The 20801-nt window shown below is 44.9% G+C and overlaps 1 protein-coding gene and 1 long non-coding RNA gene across 2 annotated transcripts in view; both read left to right on the forward strand.

The window, feature by feature from the left end:
- The window catches only part of LOC147034822 (uncharacterized), a 497607-nt gene that overhangs the window by 115753 nt on the left and 361053 nt on the right, over positions 1-20801 (forward strand). The window lies entirely within an intron of this gene.
- Positions 8808-20801, forward strand: part of LOC147034824 (uncharacterized) — a 41671-nt gene continuing 29677 nt past the window's right edge. The window contains exons 1-2 of the long non-coding RNA XR_015060523.1: positions 8808-8909; positions 9181-9291. This is a non-coding gene — a long non-coding RNA (uncharacterized LOC147034824). The remainder of the gene's footprint in view (positions 8910-9180; positions 9292-20801) is intronic.

A 20801-nucleotide genomic window follows, 5' to 3' on the forward strand; every position in this document is an offset into this window, starting at 1 on the left:
CCACTCAGCTGTCGCAGGGCTATACTTGCTCTTATACCTAAGAAAGGAGACCTCCAGCAACTTAAAAAATTGGCATCCCATTTCGCTCCTCTGCACGGACTACAAGATCTTCTCAAAAGTTCTTGCCAACCGCCTCAAACCTCTGATTGAGGAGATTGTACACCCCGATCAATCTTATTGCATCCCAAAAAGGACAATACACGATAGTATTTTTATTGTCTGTGACATGATCGATATTTGTATTGCTGAACATAGAAATGTTGGTCTCGTGTTTTTAGACCAAGAAAAAGCTTTCGACACGATTGATCATTCTTATCTCTTTGCTGTTTTACGGGGGATTGGTTTTAAGGAAAATTTTATTTGTTATATTAAACTATTGTATAATAATATTTTTAGCTTGCTCAAAGTGAATAACATCTTAAGTTAGCCTTTCCCTGTCACCAGGGGTATTTGTCAAGGGTGCCCTCTGTCTGGCCTTCTATACTCCCTATCAATTGAACCCTTACTACATCGTTTACGCACGCGGCTACAAGGGTTTTATCCTCTGCCGTTAGAAAATTCCGTAAAGACTATTGCTTTTGCGGATGATCTCTGCGCAATTGTACACTCCGATGACGATGTTCGTGCTTTGGTTGAGTCTGTCAAGGAATTTAGCCTGGCCAGCTCGACTAAAGTTAATATGGAAAAGAGCAAAGCTTTTTACTTGGGTCCACGGAATGAAACTCCCCCTCCAACCCAGCCAGGGCAGCTTGAATGGACCAATGAAGGAATACACTACCTCGGTGTCTTTCTTGGAACTCAAGATTTTATTTCAAAAAAACTGGGAATCGCTGATTACCAAAACTGAGCAGCGGTTAATAAAATGGAGGGGATTATTGAGGCATGTATCCTACCGGGGTCGTACTCTGGTCATTAATAATCTTGCGGCATCAATGCCATGGCATGTTTTCAAGGCACTACAGGCCCCAGCTTTTATCCTTAAAAAACTTCAAAGCTTTTTTGTTGATTTTTTCGGGGGGGGGGGGGAAGCACTGGCTCCAGCCTGGAATACTAAGCTTGCCGACTGTAGAAGGTGGACAGGGGCTAATAGATGTGACGAGCAAAGTGATGGCTTTTCGCCTCCTTTCAGTACGTAGGCTTCTATACTCCGACGTCCCATGGAAAGCCTTTGCCCATTGCTTGCTTTAGCAAGCTGGGAAACTAGGCTATGGTGACGAGCTTTTTCTTCTTGATACGAATCATGTGGATATGACATCGATCCCTCTGTTTTACCGAAGCATGCTGGAAGCGTGGCAGGCTGTTTCTTTTTGCCGTGATACCAGTGCTTACTCCCTTCAGATGTTTTTAAATGAACCAATATTTTTAAATTCTTTTTTTGAAGGGGCCTGTAGTGACAGATCTTTTATGCAAAAGTTTATTGATGTCAGCGTTACCAGAGTTAAACACCTCAGGAACCCCCTTTTACATAGATGGAAGCCAGCTGCTGATATTGCCGTGGCCACCAGTGTGAGGTCCATCAGAGTTATTGGCAGAATTTTCTCTGTGATTTTACGGACTTTTAAGCAAACCGGGTTAAAATGGCACCCAGACATAGAAGATGCCCTCAATTTATCCCAATGTCCTTTCCCAAATCTTTTGATTTCATTTAAAAGTTTTAGGTTTTTTTAACCAGATGGAGAAATCCTCAGTGTACAAGCTACGTGTTCTCACCCTTTTTCCTGGCAAACCTGCAGAGCCACAAGCTCATTGGCGAGCGCTGCTTCAAACTAATGTTTCCACAACAATTACATGGCACGTGATGTATAAAGAACCGATTGTCAAGCGCTCAGGCGATCTACAATGGCGGCGAGCGCACAACATCGTGCCTTGTAACATCTTGTCCCACCGTTGGGACAAGGTTGGCCTCGCTTTTTGGAACTATGTCGCATGTGATCCGGGGGCTCGGTTTGACTTTTACACATTGTGTTTTTATATTTGGTTTCAATGTCTTGTATCAATGTAAAAATGAATGTCTTTTAGCAAGCATTTTGTGTTCTGAGGCAAAACTAGCCTTCTATTTTTCGAGGAAACGAAAACTGCAGAGCACTGACGTTTTAGCTGATGACGTCTTAACTATTTTTAAAGCATTGGTTACATCGCGTGTTCTTTTTGAGTTTGAAATTCAAGATCCTGTTTTATTTAAAAACCGGTGGTGTGCGAAGAAATCTTTATGTAGCATGGTTGGTGGTGCTCTGAATGATCAATTTATAAATTTAAATATTACTTCTTTGTTACCCCTTCCTTTCCTGGTTGTTTTTTTTGATGCTTGTATGAACTTCCTTGCAATAGAGGAGAAGAAAAGTCAACGTCTCTCTCTCTCTCTCTCTCTCTCTCTCTCTCTCTTTCTCTCTCTCTCTCTCTCTCTCTCTCTCTCTCTCTCTCTCTCTCTCTCTCTCTCTCTCTCTCTCTCTCTCTCTCTCTCTCTCTCTCTCTCTCTCTCTCTCTCTCTCTCGCTCTCTCTGTCTTTTCTTCTTTGTTCACTCATCTTGCTTGTTGCCTCCACCTGTTGCCTTACTGATCCAATGCCAATATGTTGGTTTTTGCCCACTGTTGCCTTTCTCTGCCATGATTTTGTATGCAAAAATGCGTTGCTGGATCCACCTGGATACACAGAGATATGCAAGCAGGGGACATGACCTAGTGTTTGGGACCGTGAAAGCAGAGGGTTGATGCCAAGAACAGAATGGAGAATTTTACGTTTCAGAACTTCAGAAGAGGGGCATCATCCAAGCTTTAGGCATGATTGACCAAACAAGCTTAAGACTCTCATCACTTCCAGTTCTGGGTTTGGAGCGATGGCAGGTTCTCTCAGGGGTCTCTGCCGACTTTATCAAAGTTAAGTTTGCGGTCGTTATTTGTCCCGTTTTAACTATATATTTTCTCACCTACATATTTACTGTGTTCCGAGTTCGGTTTTGTTTCAAATATCGTACTAATTTGTGAGTTTTCGTTGACCTATCTTACCGGGTTCCTTGATGCCTACCCGTCCTTCCTCGTCCGATGTGTACGATCATTTTTATTAGCTCGCCTGTTCGAAGAACAGAGAGCTATAGCGATACCCCCAGTGTGAGCGTCAGCGTGAACGTGAGTGTGAAAATGTTAAAGTTTTTGGTGCAAGTTATTTTTTCCTTTCTAATGTTTTTATCTACCACACTATTTTTTTATACGCTATTTTTTTATATCGGGGGGTATAATTTGATACCTGTCGTCCGTCCGTTCGTCGGTCTGTCTGTCTGTCCGTCCGTCCGTCCATCCGTTCCTGTCCACACTCGAACTCCCAAAGTTTTCAACATTCATGTTTCATATTTGGTACATAGGTACAGACTGTGGAGATGGTGTGTCCCGACATACATTCGTCATCTAAAGTGGTTGCCATGGCAACCAGGATGCTGTTTTCCATCCATTCCTGTCACACTCTAACTCCCAAAGTTTTCAACTTTCACGTTTCATATTTGGTACATAGGTACAGACTGTGGAGACGGTGTGTCATGACATACGTTCGTCATCTAAAGTGGTTGCCATGGCAACCAGGATGCTGTTTTCCATGTAGTAGCACAATTCTGTATATACCTTCTTGTTCAGGCGTATATTATGCTCACTTGCGCTCTTGTTACTGATTACAATATACCAATACATATATTGCTTTGAAATTATTTGGATCATACTTCACTGCAATGCTTTATAAAAAATATTAAATATTAGACGAGTCTTTCAAAAACGGTAAATGTATAAACAGGCGAGCATTGGGTGGCTTTGACACCAACTCTGGTTTGTATTCTTTCCCTATACCTTCAATTCCTATTTTCACCACTTTCCCAATGCCCCACCCCCCCCGCACTTCTTCCCTCCCACGAAACACTGTGTTTTTTGTCTTAATTTTTTTCAAAAACCACCACCAACAACAACAACAACCTTTCTCCATCCGTACCCACAAGTCCTGATCCTTCTTCTTCTTCTTCTTCTTCTTCTTCTTCTTCTTCTTCTTCTTCTTCTTCTTCTTCTTCTTCTTCTTCTTCTTCTTCTTCTTCTTCTTCTTCTTCTTCTTCTTCTTCTTCTTCTTCTTCTTCTTCTTCTTCTTCTTCTTCTTCTTCTTCTTCTTCTTCTTCTTCTTCTTCTTCTTCTTCTTCTTCTTCTTCTTCTTCTTCTTCTTCTTCTTCTTCTTCTTCTCTTTCTTCTTCTTCTTGTTCTTGTTCTTCTCCTTCTTCTTCTTCTTCTTCTTCTTCTTCTTCCCCTTCTTCTTCCCCTTCTTCTTCTTCCCCTTCTTCTTCTTCTTCTTCTTCTTCTTCTTCTTCTTCTTCTTCTTCTTCTTCTTCTTCTTCTTCTTCTTCTTCTTCTTCTTCTTCTTCTTCTTCTTCTTCTTCTTCTTCTTCTTCTTCTTCTTCTTCTTCTTCTTCTTCTTCTTCTTCTTCTTCTTCTTCCTCCTTCTGCCGGCACACCATCTTTCCTCTATTTGAGCTGACCCACTCTCACCATAACCTTCACGATTTCTTCCGACAACCCTCCATTCCTGAATCTTACCGAATCTTCAAAAATCCATTAAAAAAAAATCCTTGTATCCTTACTAACTATACAACTCCTGTAACCACGTGTCTCTCCACCATCTTCCTGATACCTTTCATCGATCCATCAGCTTCACTCTGCATTTACCATTCCAAATTCACCATACACCTCCACGATTTCACTTCAACCTTTCCTTTTCTGAATCTTATGCAATCCTTATTAAAAATGAATAAAAATAACAAATAAAGTAAACTCACTTTTGACTATACATTTCCCATCACCACGTTCTTCTCCCGTAACCACGTGATCTGTTTCCACCCTCTCCGTTTACCGATCCAAATTTACCATTCACCTCACAATTTTTTCTTCAACCTTTCCTTCACCTAATCTGATGAAAACTCTCTCAAATAATAATAATAATAATAATAATAAGAAGAAGAAGAAGAAGAAGAAGAAGGATCTCTTATCACGCTTCATTTTCCTCTTTCACACGTGTGGTTCTCATTACTGTATCATAATTCATCAGTCTTTTTCTATTTCAACAGACTGCTCTCAATTCGACCTCTCCTTCATACCTTGTCTAAAAAGTCCAACTGTTACAACGTTTCTTCTTTCCATTCTCTAAATTCGCCTTCATTGCATCCTTCAATAAATGTCTTTTAATCACATTTCCAATCTAAAAATAAAAAAACTAGTTTGCTTTGCTTGTTCGCTTTCCATCAACCATTCTTATTTTCCAACTTCAGTGCCAACTCACCCCTCTCACCCCTCCCTCTCAAAGCAACCATCACACTCTTCTCTCTCCAAGCTTCCCCCTCAACCTTCTCCCATTACTCTCCGCACTCACCCTTTTCCCTCCATTTACCCCCCTCACTCACCCTTCTCAAAGTTTCCCCCCTCACATCCACAAAGCTGCCTCCTTCCCCTGCCCTCTCAGCTCCATCTCATCACTTCACCTCCTCAAATCCTCAGCTGCCTTTTCCCCCTATTTTATTACTCCCCACTGTACCTCAACCCAGCACCACAGAGCCTTTTCTCCTCCTCATCCGGCCCCCTCCCCTAGCTCTTCTGCAATCCCCACACTCTTTCAACAGCTCTCCTTATCTCCCCCCTCCTCCCTTATTCTACCCTCCCCTCCCCTCCCCTCCCATCCCTTGCACCCAAAGCCTCCTCCCCGCCTCTTCATTAACAGTGTGGACCTCAAATATCCGGGGCCTTCACTCAAAGATTACAGATCTTTCCATACAGGTTGCCACTGACAAACCAGATATAATCTGCCTTACAGAAACTTTCCTCCCTCAAGACGTCTCTGACACCCTTGTTTCTCTCCCTGGTTACTCCCTCATCTGGTATGACAGACCTGAGCCTCATCCTTGTGGAGGAGTTGCTCTCTTCATCAAAGACTCTATTCCTCACTCTCCATGCACTGCACTCACTCCTCCACACCCTCAGGAATACCTCTGGCTACAGCTTCTCCTCCACTCCCATCTCGTGTTTATATGTGTACTGCACTATCCACCAAACAGTGATGACTCAATTTACACCTCACTATCTGAAAACATGGACCAACTTCTATCCTTTCATCTGAACTCTCTCTTCCTCATATGTTGTGACTTCAATTGTAATCATGCCAGTTGGTTAGGCGTGGGTACCTATCTCGCCTGTCATGGCACTTCAGCAAAAGACTTCTGCGACTCATTGGGACTGATTCAATCGGTAAACTTCCTGACCCAGATCTCACCCAACGGCACTCTATCTCTTCTGGATCTGATTTTGACAAATTCCCATGGAAATATCTGCTGTTCTTCCTCCACTCAAATCGGTTCTTCTGACCACGTGCTTGCCAAAGTGGACATCTCTCTTGCTGTTATCAGAGAACCACCTCAGCACCGTCGACTCTGGCATTTCACTCAAGCTGACTGGCAGGGTCTCCAAGCAGCCATCAAACTTCCAGACTGGTCTCCCATCACTACTTTCTCCAACATCAACTCATCCTGGGAATTCTTTCAAAGAAACTTGCTCTCCCTCATGCACAGATTTATCCCCTCTCATCTTCAGTTGTCCTACCCTTCCTCCTGCCCATGGATCACTGAAGCTTGTGGCGAGGCAGTTGTCCTGAAACAACTTGCCTTTTCTTCAAGGAAAGCAAACCCAACCGAGGATAATCTCAGTTCCTTCCATAAAGCTCAGAACAAGTGTGTGTGTACCATCAGGAGAGCCAGAAAACAACATCTTTCTAATCTCAAGTCTGAACTCTCAAACCTCTCTCCCTCCTCCAAATCCTGATGGCATTTACTCAAATCTGTTTCTGGTGTATGTTCCCCCTCCATCCCCTCCCTTACCTCAAATGGCCACACTGCTAATTCCACAAGTGGAAACGCTAAATGCCTAAACTCGGTGTTTGCATCAAAATATTGTGTCCGAAACCCTTCGCTCTCTGTACCCACCTTACCCAGTCGCAAACAACTGTCGCTGTACTGTGTGTCCTTTTCTTCTGACAAAGTGGAGAGCTTGCTGTCACACCTCGCCTCAGATTCTGCAACCGGTCCAGACGGTATCAGCACACTTGTCCTAAAACCCCGCTCCTCTGCTCTTGCTCACCCTCTCTCTGTTCTCTTGACCCTCTCATTTGCTCAATTTAATCTGCCATCTGCTTGGAAATCAGCAAACATCACTGCCCTGCATAAAAAGGTGCAAAAACAGATCCCTGCAACTACAGACCAATCAGCCTTCTCCCAATCATCAGCAAGGTTGTGGAGCCCATCATTGCTTCAGTCATTAAATCCTTCCTATTCTCCAATCGCTTGATTTCCGATCATCAATTTGGTTTCAGACCAGGTCACTCTACCCTGGATATGCTGCTTCCACTCTCCCAACAATGGACGGAGGTCCTCAATGCCGGACATGAAATAAGAGCCGTATACCTCGACATATCACATGTTTTTGACATGGTCTGGCACCCTGCCCTGCTCACCAAACTCTCTTCCTTTGGTATCCAAGGCCATCTCCACTCATGGCTCACAAACTTCTTCTCCTGTCACAGCCAATGTGTGGCCCGAAATGGAGTTCTCTCATCTCCGATTCCTGTCCAGGCTGGAGTTCCTCAAGGCAGCATTCTGGGCCCTGTTCTTTTTCTGTTTTTCATCAATGATCTCTCCGACCTTCTGGAAAATCCTCTTTATCTCTTTGCTAATGACTCCACCCTCTGCCGTACCATCTGTCATCCCTCAGACCGGCAAGCTGCAGCTTCTTTTATCTCTGCAGATCTGGGCAAAATCACAAACTGGTCCAACACGTGAAACGTATCTTTCAATCCTGACAAATCTCACACTATCACTATGTCACTCCAAAAGGACTGTTTGGAACCCACCCTCCCCCATCTACTTTCTCAACAATCCTCTGGAAGAAGTCAATTCATTCAAGTTTCTGGGTCTCCCTATCTGCCATGATCTTTCCTGGGAAAGCCACATTTCCAACCTGGCCTCCAAATCCAGTCGCCGACTGGGAATCCTCCGTCGTGCAAAGTCCTTGCTCGGCCCACCTGAGCTTCTGACCACATACAAAGCCTTTGTCCGCAGCCTGATGGAGTACTGCTCTCTGTGCTGGTGCTCCTGCCTCTCACCTTTCCTGGCTTCCCGCTGTGGAAACCAAGGCAATTAGGATCATTGGTATCTCCCGCGGTGAGGCTGAGTCTTTGGGCCTCTCACTCTCTCACCATAGGGAGTTCGGTGGTCTTTCTGTCTTCTACCATCTCCTCTTCGGTCTCGCTCCCCCCTGCTCTGTCTGCGATATATGTCCCCTCTTCCCACCCCAGAAGTAAGCAGAGAGAAGACAACCAAGGAGAGAAACATTCAATGGACCAAAAAAGTTTTACATTTTTGAATTGTTTTAAACTGAGAGGACAGTCCTGGTAAGGAGACCAGGTAAGTTAGCCATGGCTCACTTCCCAACAGCCCCTCCTAATTTATTTTGTTGAGGTTAAATAGGTGTCAGTCTGTAAGCATGAACGTTGCAGCTTTTGCCCTTCCAGTGAACCTTGCAGGAGCTGTAGTTCTAGAAGGGGGAGGGGGAGGGGTAGGGTGCCAAGTTTGTATGGGAAAGTATTACTTTAGAACATTTGAAAATGTATAGGTTAGTACGCTCTGTGTTTTGGTAATTTAGCCAATTTCATTGTATAAAGTGGGGAAATGTTAGCTTATGCATTGGCCTGGTTAAATGTGCATAATACAAAGGTTGATGCATTGTTAATAAATAACGAGGGTTTGAGGTGAAAGAATTGTACGTGAAGACTTCTGTGAACACCCCTGGTAAGACAGCTTGTGAGGCCTTGGGAAAGAAGGGAAGGAGCTTGAAAGGGGGCGTTGTGAAAGGTAAGAAAGAGGGGAAGAGTTTTGACACTTCCCGACAGGAGTTTGGGTCCCCTCGCGAGTGGCTTTTGCCTGGAGTGGTTCTGCCTCAGAGGAGAGAGACAGTTTTGGTGCTCTTGAGAGGAACAGTTTGCCTGCTTGTGTGCCTGCCTACCTTGTCCAGTTTCATAATCCTGCCACGCCTGTTCATTGACCCTGGTTTGTTTCCCTACCCCATCCCCTGCTCGCCTGTTTTGTCGCCTGCTTCGTCTCTCCTGCTCGTGTGGCTGCTTAGTCATTTGATTCCCAGCTTCTTTGATGCCATCTGCATGGAAGCCTCCAATGGAGATAAGGCCTCAGTCAGTTTTTCATTTCCTTTCCCAGCTGTGCTCAAGTCTGGTGTGAGGTAACCTACATTTATTTTTCTTGCAAATAATTATTTATTGTGAATTACATGTTTTCCCCTCCCCCTCCCCCAACTTCATCCCACCATCGTTCCCCACCATAGTGATCATTCTTCCACTGTTATTGTGGTGGGAAATATACCCCGTGAAATCAGAGCTAAGGTTCTCATGTGCTTGCGATTCCCACATGTGAATCTGCCATTAATTGATTACCATCTGAAGAAGTAAAAGCCAGTGCACTGCTTCTGTCTCATGACAATATTAATCAGGGGTGGATATGAAAATACATTTTGTGCAGTGGATAATAATCCCCCCTGTCTGCAGCAGGGGTCAGTAAACCACTTGCATTGTAGCACGTGTACAGGTGAAAATAGTAAGTCATTGCCCCCCCCCCATTTTTTTGTTTGTGGAAGTGCAGGAGGATTTTGGGGTTGTGTACATTAAATGACCCTGGGTACTGCCAACAGGTATGCAAAATTTGGTGGAAATCGGCCCAGCCCTGATTTTTTTTAATGTCTTGTCAGGTCAGGCCAGATTATATCTGTGACTTGCTATAGGTACCATGTAAACCTGTACTAACCTGTTTCATGGTCGGGTTGTCGGTGACTAAACAGTCTCCCCCACCAGGTTTGGTGAGGAAGGTGTATGGATATGGACACCCAGCAGGATTAAAAACAAAACCTGTCAAAGGGCGGAGGAGCTCCTTGTGAGACAACAGCCATCCATATCTAGTGCCCAACTATGTCTGCGGACGTCCTTCTGCAGTTGGGTTACTTTTGTTCGGAGGTTGGTGGCAGGATTTGCACTCCGGCCACCCTAAAACACTTCATTCCACAAAACCCCAAAACGCAAAGAAAACTGAAAACCAACTCCATGGGGGTACCTCCTCTGCTGCTGCCCTTCACATGGCAGCTCAATGGATGACAGGATTTGGACAAAGCCTTCGAAACCCCCATTCCTTTATGAAAGGAGGAGAAGCACGGGCTAAACTTCCTTGGTCAGATTGCAGTGATGTGTGGCAGAGTGGAGCTGAAGTGTCACCCACCAGACGGCGGTCTCCTTGGGTTAACCTGAGGCGGTTCCTTCGGGTGGGTGCCTGGAATATCCTATCCCCAAGAGAGGATGATCACCTGTCTCTCTTATCATTTGAGCTTCAGCGTTTGAACATCTCTATTGCAGCATTCTCTGAGGTTCGGAGACTGGATAGTAGTGAGATCATGGTGAGAGGTTACACCCACTCTTGGTGTGGTCGATCTGATGGCTACCATCCCCAAGGAGTTGCTGTAGTTGTGTCCAATAAGATAACTCCAATGATAATTAAGGTAACACTGGTCAAGGAGTGTATTATGAGACTAAGGATTTGTCACTCCTTGGATGTCGTTTCCCTTATCTCTGTATATGCTCCATAATGAGGCGAGTGCTCTCACCGTGAATGACGCATTCTATGCCGCGCTCGAGTCTGTTGTTGATCAGTGTCTCAGGTGAGATACTCTTCTAGTCTTGGGCAATTTCGATGCATCAACTGGCACTGATAGGGATGGTTATGAGACATGTGTTAGTCCCCACAGGTCTGTAGCTGTGAACTAGAATAGCACTAATTTCCTTGACTTTGTGAGGAGTCATGGACTTTGGGTGGCTGCTTCATGGATTCACTGCAGACAGGCTCATCGATGGACTCGGTATTCCAACGCTGGTGGTGTGGCAAAGGTGAGTGACAATGTGGTCATTAATGGCCACTGGAGTATGATTCAGAAATGCAGGGTCGACCGGAGTGCTCAGTTTCTCAATACTGACCATTGGCTGATTGTAGCAACTCTGAAGTTGCAGCTTAAATCCAACAGATGGTAACATCCAAGCCGAGGCTGGATTTTGGCAAACTCAAGGATGAGAGGGTAGTTGAGGAGTTTGCAAATAGGACGAATGTGGATTTGGGTGGTTTGGGGAATCCTGAAGAGTTGTGGAGTGCCTTCAAGATTACCATTCTTGATGTAGCCAGTGGATGTCTTGGAACTCACCATCGGGCAAAGACGAATTTTTACTCTCAAGGGACATTGGATACCATTGAGCAGAGTTACAGGACCAGTCTTAATGGCAGAACTTTGAGTGGCTATACCAGGCTGACCCACCAGCTCTTGAGTTGGATGTCAGTGGCGTGACTTTTCCTATTGCTGACCCTCCAATCAACTGTGATCCACCTTATTTTGTGGAAACACAGGTTGCAGTGAAGTGGTTGAAATAGGGTTAAGCTCCTGGGATCTGTGGCATCCATGCTGAATTTCTCAAGGCTGGTGGAAATGCTGCACTGATATCATTGCATGCAGTTCTATGCTCTGCTTGGAACACAGACATCATCCCCACTAACTGGAAGAGGAGCCTTGTTTTCCCTCTCTGGAAAGGGAAGGGTGATAGCCAAGACTGCAACAACTACCGAGGTGTGACGCTGCTCTCAGTGCCGGGCAAGGTCTTTGCTTGGATAATTCTTGAGAGGGTTCGCCACCATCTGCTTGAGCCAAGTGCCCAGAGCATTCAGGCGCTCTCCCAAAGAGGTCAACAATTGACCATATCCTTGCTCCTCGGGTCCTCACCGAACACAGATGAGAGTTTCTGTTGGGACTGCTCACAGGCTATGTTGATATCTGCAAAGCATTCGATTCAGTGAATCGCAATGCCCTCTGGAGGATTATTGATCTTTGTGGGGTGCCACCTAAACTGATCAATCTGATGTCTGAACTATACTCTGGTATTGAGTGTTGTGCAATGTGGTGGTTTCATATCTGACTTATTTCCAGTTGGGAATGGAGTCCATCAGGGGTGTGTCCTGGTCCCCACGCTTTTCAGCACTTGTATGGAATGGATTCTGGGGAGGATGTCGAAGAAATCAAGTTGTGGTGCATCGTTTGGGTATGTCAAGATCTCTGACCTTGATTTCACAGATGATGCAGTCATCTTTGCGGAGACTCTGGATATTCTTTTGGGGACCCTCTAGGTGCTGAATAAGAAGTCGGATCCAACAGGATTACGGGTTTCCTGGGTCAACACTAAGATCCAGCCTTTCAATGACATCTTGGATGCTGCTATCTTTTCTGTACCTGTTTGTGGTGAGGATGTTGAGGTCACGGAAAGATTCACTTAGCTTGGCAGTGATATTCATGTCTCCGCTGGCTATGAGCCAGAGGTCAATAGACGTCTGGGTCGGACCTGGGGAGTCATGGATTCACCGGAATGGAGTTTGGTGCTGTCATTACCTGTGCAGGTGGACAAAAGTCTGAGTATTCAGGTCCTTGGTGCTTGCAGTCTTGCTCTATGGATGTGAGACTTTGACTCTGACCAAGGATCTGAGACGGAGACTTAACTCCCTTGGTGCCAGCTCTCTTTGGAAAATCCTTGGCTATCGCTGGTTGGCCTTTGCATCCAACAAGCGGTTGCTGAGAGACTCAAATGAGATTTGTCAACTGTATAGTCCATGAGCATCAGCTGCGGCTGTATCGACATGTGGCTGGTTTTCCTGACGATGATCCTGCTCACCAGATTCTCTCAGCAAGGGAGTGTCATGATGGACGGGGCCTATGGGCCAACCACATGCCTCGTGTTTGCAGCAGATTGATCAACATCTCAAGGAGATGGGGATTGAACAGGCATCTGCCTGGGGGTTGGCAAGACGGAGGCCCCTGGAGTACCAAAGGAAAGTGGATGCAGCGACACACTGCTCCGGTGCATGCTCCCATCCCTGACCTGACCTGACCTGTTTTATTCTTTGATTTTTCATATGTGCACACAAACACACACACACACATACACACACGCACACATTTGCCTTATTTAATATAGTAGAATTATTTGAAGTCTATTTCAAGACTCTCTTTATGTAACATGGTGAAAAACAGAATGGGCCCACCTTTGGAGTAATAAATATTAGATAGCCTTAGAAAGGAATATCTGGCAGGATGATGCAATGGGACTAATCTCTGAGTTGGCTGGACTGGGTTTGATTCCCAATCCGATTATAAACTCCCTGATTGTTGCTTCACAGACAGGATTTTACATCACAAAGTGTACCATCCCTCGCATAGACGTTATAGCGGATGTCCTGTCTGCAAGTATTGCAGGTAGTGGATGTTAAAGATCCCACACTGTCTTTTGCCAAGCGCAAGTAAGTTCTTGCTGGGATCCTGAACAAATTCCTCCTGGGAATGCAATGGCAAACCACCCAGCATATTTCCTTGCCAGCAAACTGCTTCGGTAACACAGCAACTGCTTTGATGCTAAAAGAGAATGCTATGAAGATGGTGATAAGAAAATGTCGGTCTGCTCTGGCGGGCAAGATAAATAATGGATTTTATCAAATAAATGTTGATAAAATCTTGATAAAAAGGAGTTCCTCAAGGCAGTGTTCAGGGTCCTGTTATTTTTCTGGTTTTCATCAATAATCTATCTGACTATCTGGAAAATCCTCTTTATCACTTTGCTGATGACTCCAGCCTCTGCCATATTTCCCATATTTCCCAATCTGCCATCCCTCAGAGCGGTAAGCAGCAGCCTCTTCACACTCTGTAGATCTGGATAAAATCATAAACTGGTCCAACATGTGGAACATGTCTTTCAACCCTGACAAATCTCAGACTCTCACTAAGTCTCTCCAAAAGGACTGTCTGGACCCCCCCCCCCCACATCTACTTTCTCAGCAATCCTCTTGAAGAAGTCCTTTCATTCAAGCTTCTGGGTCTCACTATCTGCCATGATCTTTCCTGGGAAAGCCACATTTCCAACGTTGCCTCCAAAGCCAATCGCCGATTGGGAATCCTCCATCGTGCAAAGTCCTTCCTTGGCCCATCTGAGCTCCTGACCACATACAAAGCTTACGTGTGCAGCCTGATGGAGTACTGCTCTCCTCCTTGGGCTGGTGCTTCCATCCTCTCACCTTTATCGGCTTCACGATGAGGAAACCAAGGCATTTAGGATCATTGGTATCTCTCACGATGAGGCTGAGTCTTCGGGTCTCTTTCTTTCTCACCGCAGGCAGGTCGGTGGTCTTTCTGTCTTCTACCATCTCCTCTCCGGCCTCGCCCCTCTGCTCTCTGAGATATGTTCCCCCCCTCCCCCAATATTTCTGCAGGACGCTCAAGGTCCACCAACAACCCCCTTCAGGTAAAACTACGAAAATCATGAATCACTGTTCACCTTCACTCTTTCAATTCCTCATTTTTTCCTGCCTTTGGAACAAACTCCCTCACCTTGTTCAATTCCACTCTTCCCTCCAGGTCTTCAAAACAGCTGTTCACCACAATCTCTAATCTTCCGTTCTTCCCCCATCCAAAACCACAATCTTTTCTACCCCTGATAACCCACCCCAAACCCACCTTCAAATTTCCTGCTTTTCTTCCTGAAAGTCTCTGTAGTGTGAGGACCTGAAAGTCCCTGTTGTGTCCATCTTATTTACGCTGTGTACCCCACCCTATCCCTCTCCCTTCCACAGGTCTCCTCATGTCTCTGTTCCCCACTTTTTTGTCCTTCCCTCTCCCGCCCCTCTTGTCTCCTGCTCCCCTTGTTGTGCATTCTGTGTGCTCGCTCTCATACGAGCCTCAGCAGTGCACACCCCCCCCCCCCCAAAAAGCGTGTTTAGCACAATTTGAAGCAAGATGTGCTGGCACGAAGTTTAAGGTTCTTTGTGCTTTTGAGCATTCACTCTTCATAAGAGCAAAAGTTAATCTCTCCTGAAAGCTTGAGACACCAGCCTCACCTCGGTTACCACGGTGGTAAACGTCCTCTTTTCAACCTTTAGTTGAAAGAAAAATCGATTGTAAATATTGTGTCGGCAATTGTGGATGGAGGTGGTTCAGTTGAAAGAGAAATCTGGGGATGCGGTAGAGAAAGAAGAGGAGGAAAGATGGGATGTTAGGGGGAATGGGAGAGAAGAGGGAAAGGAATAAAGGAAATTAAGGGTGGATGAAGTTATGGGGATGTATGTAACATTATTGAAAATGGTGTGTGTGTGTGTGTGTGTGTGTGTGTGTGTGTGTGTGTGTGTGTGTGTGTGTGTGTGTGTGTGTGTGTGTGTGTGTGTGTGTGTGTGTGTGTGTGTGTGTGTGTGTGTGTGTGTGTGTGTGTGTGTGGAGCTTGGGGATGGCAGCACCACCCTCGAACACCTGTTTCAGTCTCAACCTGTTGGTCAGGATCAATTTCACAATGGCATTGTGGTATAGGCCTAGAGTTGCTGGTGCCACGCAGTGAAATAGTTTAGTTTTGAACTCTACTTCCATTGCACTGATCTCTGAGTTGGCATAAAAATGGAATTATCAGAACTTTGATTATGTTAGCAACATTGTATACATTATAAATGATTCAGCACAGTCTCTGTCTTTCTATCTCATTTTCGTCATCCCTTCCTATTGCTATTTCCTTCCAACCTGTCCCACCCACCTCACCACCTAACTGGTTTACGATTCATTGTCTCATAAAATCTGCTCCTGTTTTCATACCACACTCCATTGTTCTTCCAACAAAAGTGATTGAGGTGTCAAAACCACAAATTTTTGTTGCTCCCTTAGCTGGAAACCTTGATCCTGTGCCAAACATTTTGACAGCCTGATCCGGTTTCCAGCCTGACAGCCAAAAGTACCAATCTGGTTTTCAAATTGCAGTTGCTACAAAATAGGTCTCCTGTTGACCTGTTTTTGTTTCCCAAGATACTTCAAAGTATTGCTTCCGTTTTGGGGATTTCTCCACGTATTGGTCGAATCTGCAGCTGTCCCTTTCCTCCTCATTGAAGCACGATTTTCAGAACCGGACCCGTCATGTTTTCCTGTTGTATCTCGGTCATGTGTTGCTGTTTGTGTTTTAGTCCAATTTTCCATGTGAAATCATACCTTGTGCTGTATTTGTCAAATATATTTTTGTATTGTTCAAGGCCTACTCCTCAAATAGTTGCCCTACCTGCTGCCACTGCATGCTCCTGCCATCATCAATGGCAACATCTGTTGCCTGTTCATACCATATTCCAGCTCATGACATATGCCAGCTCAAACATCTGCCGGCCACACACCTGCCCGTCCATTTGCCAACCAGCCTTTGACAGTCTTGGCTTGCCAGCCATACCATCTGCTGTGCCATTTTTGCCATGAGCCATGCCACCCTTTTGCTCTAATGTATAATTATGCTCTAAGCCATGTATAATTTGTTCATGGGCCATAAAGGCCTGAAGATTCACACTCGTGTCAAGGTCAAATGGGCCAAGTTTATTTCCATTGCTTGTTTGGCCACAAGGGCCATTTGCTTACTTGTGTAATGGGCCGAAGACTCACCTGTTTGAGAAGCGACATGGGCCTGTTTGTTTTAATCGTGAATAACTCCAGTTGTGGAGAGGCCATTTGGGCCAGGAAAGCACTGGGTGCTGGAAGGCCCTGTGGTCACCGGGGACAATTATTGTGCTGGGACACAGGACTCTGATAGACAGCATTGGGGAGGGGAATGTTACCGGGTAGGGGAGGGGAGCTAGAGACTTTGTAGACTTCATGGACTCCCAAGAACAAGAAGAAGAAGAGACCCTCCCGGTGCACTCGTGACTAATCCTCTCCATAACTACACATTTGTTGAAATTTAATCTGGATTTAGAACTGTATCAGTATGTCTATAGTGAGTGAATACATCAGGATTAGTGGAGCGACACATTAGAGTAGGGTTGATACTGTTGTTGAATTTTTCAGTGGGTTCTTTGACTAGGGTGGGGAGTTGTACTGTACGATAAGTGGGGTCAGGCCCGATACTTCTCCCCCTTCCGAGTGCAGACTCAGGAGAGTCTGAAAGAGGAAGGTGGGGTGGGGTTGTGTCAATGGCTACTACGGGTTAACATTTCTCAGCATAGTTTGTTCAGTTATATCCTACGTATATGTCTTTGCATAAGTTAATAGAGTGTGATATTAGATTTGTGTCATTTATGTTATAGATAGACACCATCGATCTATCTATCCTGGTGTTTAAATCGAAAAAGTCTCATCCTTGTGAGCCTGTGTTTTATGTCCTTACTTTTGTGAATCTGTCTTTATGTTATTTTTAGCATTTTGCTTGGCCTTTAGGCAGTAGCTGGGCTGGAAAGTCACCACGTTGCCCCTTCGTTCTAAAGCATCGTTCACCAAGTAGAGGGGGCAGTCTTTCAAACATTGACAAGCCCCACTCAACTTATGGTGATTGAGAGGGGAGGGCATGGTGCATCATCGATGATCCACGGGCCATGGGCATAAAAGGGCATAGCAATCACAGAAGTAGAGGAGATACCTGGAATCTGCTGGGTGAAAGCGATGGTCTGTGCCTCTCTGATCCAGGGCAGAGCCACACCCTCTCCTCAGTCCTCAGCCCGAATGTACAGGACAAGTCTTGGGACTCACCAGGGCATTCCCTGCTGCTGGAGTGGCCACAACTGCAATTATCCTGCAGGGTATTCCTTCTGTCATGTTATTCCCTCTGTCTATTGTTACAGTCTTTGACCTCTTCTTCCTCCCTGAGATTGACTTACGTGGTCGGACTCAAGATTTGAATTGTTAGGTGTTATAGTCTGCGACATCTTCTTCCTCTCCCACACCACACCTACCCCCCACTTCCCCCAAGTGTGACTTGCATGGTATGGCCCAGGATTTAAATTCCCATGATTGGCCAGAGTGCAGGAAGTGGTAACCAGGTGTTCTTCGAGGTGAAAATCTGCTGTGTTTTAAGTGGGAACCTGCCGTTGTTTCGGAGAGGGAACCAGAGATGATGGCAGCTTGAGTTTTGTTCTTTAGTTTGGACTTGGAGTTTGTTCCTGTTCTGTCTTGGTGTGCTGACCCCGAAGTGAGGAAATAACCAGAACAAGCAAGGAGCTGACTGCCTGCTGTTTCGAAGAGCTGAAAGAGATTTGGGGCACCTCGGATGGTGGGGGGAGAAGAAGGATTGATTCAGCCCTGGAACCTCGAGGCGGTGACAGAAAGGCCGACTTCTACATTGCCTGCTTGTGAGAGGCGGCTGAGGCCCGGTCATCTCATCTCAGCGTTGCGGTGGGACTCCTTTGCAGAGTTTGCCGAGAAGAAAAACCCCTTTGAGCTGAGAGCTAGGAGGTCAGTGGGAACACAAAGCCATCAAGGGACCTCATGGCATTAATCATTCCGACCTTCCTCACCCTCTTGCCGGCAATCGGACTGCTACCTTGAGGTCTCACCATGGGAGTGGCATCTGCGATTCTGGCTATGGTTTCAGGCTGACACCAGTTTTCTCATCGTTGGAGGTAGGCCCATTAGCCTTGGGTTATTTGCTGTATATATGTATATTTCATTACTGGAACCCCAAATTAAATTAGTGTTTGACTCTTGATTTTTGATTTGTACTTTTGCCGATTGTAACACTATCTTCCGTGGTGTACTTGTCGGGCCATAAGGTATCGCTCTTTAAGTATCTCTGTTTATCATTGCTATCCTGGGCATGTATTCGATATTATGTAAGGGGTTGGTTTACTCATTTATTCAAATACTGTTTTGGTTTTAGGATCAAGTTAAAGGTATGAGCTGTTTTTCTTTGGACTGGTTTGTCTCGCATTGTTTCTTGTAGATTCTTTTCCCTGTGACCATTGTTTGCTCATTAAATATACCTGATGTTGGGGTGAATTTGTGTTTTCGTGGTCCAACACTTCGCAATTAGGAAAGCCTTTTGAAGGTAAATTGGCAGTGGCTAATACCACCACAACATACAAAGTCCATGCCGCGTGCCTCTGGCTTTGTTTGGCCAAATTAGCAAGATGTGTGGTGCTAATTGGCGTAACTCTCGGCCGGCTCAGATGACCCAATCAGTACGGTATCATGAAAAGTGGACACGTCATCCAGCAAGTGGGGGGGAGGGGGGGTTCTTTCAGTCGGTTGACCCTTATTGTTGCATTGGGGGAACTCGCCAGACTCATACCAGGCTACTGGAGCAAACTATGCTATGACAATACTCATATATATATATATATATATATATATATATATATATATATATATATATATATATATATATATATATAATTTAATATAAAGTTGTACTTTTTTGGCATGTCTTGAAATATGAGTATTGCTTCAAGAACATTTTGCACACATACACAACATACACACACTATGCTTGCCTTATTAAGTCATAAATATCCCTTAACAGCATAGGTCATTCTATATGGACCCATTGCCTGAGAGGCCCTTCTATTTATTACAGTCTCGATAATGGCAAATAAAAATGCTTCCCCCCTCTTCTCATCAAACTTCTTCCCTTGCCCCAAGCAAACACACCCCGGCCCTCTTTTTTTTTCTCTCTCCTGTCCTCCTACTTGTTTTTTCCTTTCAAGTTTAATTTCAGCTGACTGCCTCCTCAAGTGTATGCACAGCAAATAGATGGCACGGGAAATGTATTACTGCCTGATATTGCATTTTCAATGAAATTCCCTTTGTGTCATGCTCTGGTTGACAGTCATAAAAGCTGAGCTAGGCTTGCTATACCTCGATTCTTCTACTAGACTTGCTCCCACATGAAAAAATAATGTGCGAGTGTGCCACGTGTTTTGAACTTGCAGTCGGGAAACAACACAATGGTTGGTTAGTCCTCTGGGTTTAAAAGCCCCCAGCAGTATGGTGACTCACAATGCATCCTCTGTGAGTGGAATCGCAATGATGTGGTGCTGTTTTTTGATTCATCAAGCTTCCATTTGTTCACCAAAATATAATTACAATAGTATGATCATCACAGCAATGTATGCGCTTGATATTGGTCCACATCATCCAAGATCCATGTGGGAGTATATTTTGAATTCACATACAATGCAGATTTTGCTTGGCATTAATGTTCCATTCAGAGGATGCTCTGAGACAGACTTTTCTGCCAAGGTGGCACAATTTGTGTGGTCAAAGCTTCTGTTCTCTCCCAGCATGTACCTGTCTATTCCCTGTCACTGCTCCATTCCCACTCTTCCCACATAAAAGAGGAAGCAATTAATAGTCGTAGAGGAAAGAAGAAGGCGTAAAGCAAATGGGAAGGAGGAGTGTGAGGTGAGTGAGGTCAACATTCCACAATTTCTTTGCACTCATAATTCATGTATGCTCTTGAAGGTTGCTTCCTCCAATAAAATATATTTTCTGATTGCTACTTATTCTCCATTTGCTCTTGGTGAAAGTTCCTGAACTCCCATTGGAGTGACACCACAGTCTTGCCATGAATATGTTGAAAACAGAGACTGTACACTGCTTCAGATTTTTTTTCTTCAACAAATGTTTATTGTCACCGTGATATGAGACCTGATCTATTCTGGAAAGACCACATTTTCAAGATGTCCTTTTAAGCAAGAATCAGACTGTACTCTACTTAGCCAAGCCCTTTCTTAGCATTTATTATCATTTCTGTTTCCAAGTCCACAGTGCAATTGAGTGTCGTGTCTCACTGTACGCTACACTCCCTAATTTCACTCCTCGATGTTGTGCGATCCAAAGTGAAATATGTACATCATTTGCAGCAATCAATAGGTTTTGCACCTCCC

Source organism: Eptatretus burgeri, chromosome 1 (assembly GCF_056783735.1).
Source record: "Eptatretus burgeri isolate ZD-2024b chromosome 1, Ebu_testis_v1, whole genome shotgun sequence".
In the NCBI taxonomy this organism is placed as follows: domain Eukaryota; kingdom Metazoa; phylum Chordata; class Myxini; order Myxiniformes; family Myxinidae; genus Eptatretus; species Eptatretus burgeri.